Source organism: Otolemur garnettii, unplaced genomic scaffold (genome assembly GCF_000181295.1).
Source record: "Otolemur garnettii isolate 467f Iridium unplaced genomic scaffold, OtoGar3 scaffold00031, whole genome shotgun sequence".
In the NCBI taxonomy this organism is placed as follows: domain Eukaryota; kingdom Metazoa; phylum Chordata; class Mammalia; order Primates; family Galagidae; genus Otolemur; species Otolemur garnettii.
In genome coordinates this window covers 3,190,960-3,195,246 of record NW_003852426.1, presented here as the reverse complement: position 1 = coordinate 3,195,246, position 4,287 = coordinate 3,190,960, and the positions used below count along the sequence as shown (strand labels likewise).

Genomic DNA, 4,287 nt, shown 5'->3' with positions numbered 1-4,287 from the left:
TTTAAACTTTATTATTTAGATTTTTATTTATTTCTTAACTACTTAAATTTCTCACTTATAATGAATATGAAATGACTTGATCTGGTGGGAGGGTCATGGGGCCTCCATGCTAAAATTATCTACAGTCCCACGGTAGTTGTTCTGCCTCTGGGTGACTTCCTTCATGGTTTCTTTGGAAAGAATACTAGTGGTATGAAAATTCTGTTAATGATAAGCCACACTGATTTTTCTCCTTTTTGTATTTTAGTGCAATTCACACCTATCCGTAAGTATCAAGTCCACTTCTCTGCTCCCTTTCATATGTGACCTACAAAGACTTGGGACTTGGGGCCTGATCTGCCCTGCTTCCTGATACCATGTTTCTCAACTCTCCTCACATTCCTGTTGCTCGGTTTCCAGTGAGACTCTGCATGAAGCATTAGCCAATCCCACAGGTCAACATAAAAAATACAAAAGAAAACAGCCATCTTAATAACAATTATAATGACTCATTAGCCAGGGAAGACACACTTCCCAAATAAACCATATGTCTCCAAGAAAATGATGGGACGTGAGGGAGAAAAATGTAGGAAGAAAAATAGAAGCATAAGAAATTAATATGAAGTGAGTCTTTCCCAGTCCTCTGAAGGTTTTCAGCCAGCACTGAAAACAAGCACAGGTCTTGCATTCCTATAAGTCCCCTGCACTGTGCAATTGGAAGCCTGCTGGCTCGGCGGCCTGTGGCTCAAGTGGCTAAGGCACCAGCCACATACACCTAAGGTGGCGGGTTCGAATCCAGCCCGGACCCGCCAAACAACAATAATGGCTGCAACCAAAAAAATAGCCCGGCGTTGTGGCGGGCGCCTCTGATGCCAGCTACTTGGGAGGCTGAGGCAGGAGACTCGCTTGAGCCCAGGAGTTGGAGGTTGCTGTGAGCAGTGAAGCCATGGCATTCTACCCAGGGTGACAGCTTGAGGCTCTGTCTCAAAAAAAAAAAAAAAAAATAGGAAGCCTGCCTTAGGCTTACCTTATAAGCAGAACTTGATCTTCCCAGCCCCTTATGGAGTGAGTGCTGGGAAACCAGTAATTCCTTCACAGTCATCAAACATACTGATACTTTTCTCTTTGTCTCTCTCTTTCTCTCTCTCTCTCTCTCTCTCAGCTGGAGCAACAGGACCTATCAGTAAGTTTGCTGTCTGACTCTCCACTGTGGGGCATTTTAATTTCTCATAGTACCTTAAGGTTCTCTACCTGGTTTCCATGTTGGGTTTCAAGGGCTTGGAATTCACATTTTCTTGGCCTTTTGGTTTTCTTCTACCTAACATTTCAGTAAGTCATAAAGGATTCTGAGAATGTACATTTCACTGATAAATACAAACTGGAAGATGAACTCTCTAGAAGTTTTCTGTTGGCTTATTGGCACCACACAGAGGGCTTTTGTGATGTGAAAAACAATCCCAGGTACTTGGGAGGCTGAGGCTGGAGGATCTCCTAAGATAGGTGTTTGAGACCAGCCCTGACAGCATAGAGCGACCTCATCTTTTTTTAAAAAAATAAAAAGTTTTGGGCAGTGCCTGTGGCTCAAAGGAGTAAGGTGCTGGCCCCATATGCCAGAGGTGACAGGTTTAAACCCAGCCCTGGCCAAAAACTGAAAAATAAATAAATAAATAAATAAATAATTTTAAAAACAAGAGATGGCAAGTAGTGAAATAATAGGAGAAAGGAAGAACAGAAAATTTAAATGGATAAGGATTTTCCTAATCCCCTAGGTGGGTTTAAATGGTCCAAAGGGTGACCTCTGCTTAGTACCTTTGCAGCTACCCTCTCAGTGGATCCTTTAAATCAGTGGTTCTCAACTTTCCTAATGCCACAACCCTTTAATACAGTTCCTCATGTTGTGGTGACCCCCAATCATAAAATTATTATTACTTTCATTGCTACTTCAGGTTTTGCTACTTCATAACTGAAATATGTGTTTTCCGATGGTCTTAAGCAACCCCTGTGAAAGGGTCATTCCACCCCCCAAAGGGGTCATGACCCACAGGTTGCAGAACTGCTGCTTTAAATGGAGAGGCCTTTTACATGTATTAGGCCATGCTATTTGCCATAGCATCCCAGCTAAAAAGTCAACATTTCTACTACCCAACTGCAGCTGACCATGAGCTTAGTGATGCAGCTTCTTAGTAAGGAAAGTACATAAATAAGAAATAAGGTCTCCAGAGCCTGAAATCACCCACTAATTTCTTTTATTTCTTGTTTGTTTGTGTGTTCAGAGCTCTCTCAAAAAACCATCGGTAAGTCATCTGAGTCTCAATTTCAATGCCTTTTGGTTCTTCAGAATACTTAGAATGTCAGTCTTTTTTTATTTTAATGATTTGTGCCCACAGATTCAGGGATCCAGTGCTTCTGCCACCTTATAACCCCACCCAGAACTCCTCTAGGTTGGATTCACCCTGTTTCTGCAATAAAAAGATATTAACTATGAAGCTGAAATGCAAGGTGAAAAAGTACCTGCCAGAGATATGGTCTTTCCTGACCTATTTCCATTAAGTATACATATCTAGCTCTTTAGAGCCAACATACATAAGATAAAGACCTTCTTTTTCCATGATTAGATTACCTTCACTTTGTAAACTAGTAAAAATTTTAAGTTATCTTTCATTTTAATTGCTCTGAAAAGTTGTCTGCAAAACAGTTAGGTTTTATTTTCACCAACTGTTAGCAACTTGCCTTATTATACTTTTCCATAGAAAAATTATTCACAAAATGAGTAGGTTCTAAGAGATAATTGCTCACAATTACATGTTTATAAACTAAAACCCATCCGTGTACAAATAGCTTGTTTCACATACTGGATTATAACATTACTAACAAAAATTAGGAATTTTTTAAATTACAAAGCTAAAGTAACATGATTTGAGTTTCCTCCATATTCATGTGACAGAATGAATAAGAGACCTATATCTGTACCTAGCCATGTTTTTTGAGTTATTAATAATGTTATTAATAATGTCTTAATAATGTTTTTCTAATCACATGTGCATTTACTGTTGGATCTACACAACATTCCAATGGCAGTAGGTAAGACAGGAATAATACACATATTTAAAGATAAGGAAACAGAGGGTTAGGAGTCATTTCTTTAAAAAAAAAAAATGAAAAAGGAGAAAGGAGGAGGAGGAAAAATGAGGTAGTTAATAATAAAATTAAGACCTAAAGTTTCATAGATTCCTAGTTCTTTCCACTACCATTTTTGGATGTCGTAATAGATTACTAAAAATGAATAAAATGAACTTCTAATTTGAGATAAAAGGGTTAAAAAGGCCTATAGGGAAAGACAATGAGAGAAAGAGCAATACAAGGAGTAAAGAGAATGAAGATGCAGGTTAAGGAGAGATAAGTTGAAGAAAATTTTGAAAGAACAAAAATGGGAAGAAAATTGAAAGAAGAAAGATTAAGTGAATTGGCACACAGGAGAAAAAAGAAGGATAAATGGGCATAAATACAGCTGAGATAGGGAAGTAAAGCAAGGGTACAAGAAGTTACAAACTAAGAGTGGAAAGGAGGGAAAAAACAATAGGAGAACTGAAGAAACAAAACAAAATTTGAAGTGATAACCTATCCAAGATTTAGTAACTTAGGTCAAGAGGGCAGATGTTCTAAGAGTTCTACTTCAGGAATCAAAGGCATGTATTTACAGTTATAGTCAAAGCAAATATTAAATTACTTTAAAAATACCTAAATTTCTAACTTGCCCATGGCTCATAGCCCAGGATATTCAGAGCTAGCAAAATACCTTCTAGCTGTTTTACACAGAAAAAAATTCAGAGTTAAAGATTTAAGACTTATAGTCATCAAGTGGGATAATCCTTACCTATTTCTCCTTATGGAGAACAGATTAGAAAATGATGATTGGAGCTCACATGATACGTGATTATACGTCTCTGCATAACCAGGACTTGCAACACCCTGGTTGCTCTTATCTGATTCTTCCCGATGATCTGTTTAAAAATAAAAATAAAAAAATGTTTAAAAAGATTTAAGGCTTATGGGTCCTGACTGGGATATTTAACATGGTGAGTGCCCTTGTAGTAAGGGACTATGGAAAAGAAAGACACTGCAATGCCCAGGGGTTGTCTTTTGTGATTCATCTAACCATGCAGATTCACAAGATTATCATAGCCCGCCTGTGCACCTATGCACAATAGGGCCTTGCCAACAGGGCACTATCAGCCATCCCTCTTCTGTAGGAGTAGCCCTCACTACTCTATGATCTATGCAAGTATCCACATAGCCACCTAAGAACTA

The 4,287-nt window shown here is 38.4% G+C and overlaps 1 non-coding gene across 1 annotated transcript; it reads left to right on the top strand.

The window, feature by feature from the left end:
* Positions 1-3,830: 3,830 nt before the first annotated feature.
* On the top strand, positions 3,831-3,967 carry LOC111725127. The gene has a single exon (XR_002773268.1). It is a non-coding gene; the product is annotated as a U8 small nucleolar RNA (small nucleolar RNA).
* Positions 3,968-4,287: the final 320 nt, after the last annotated feature.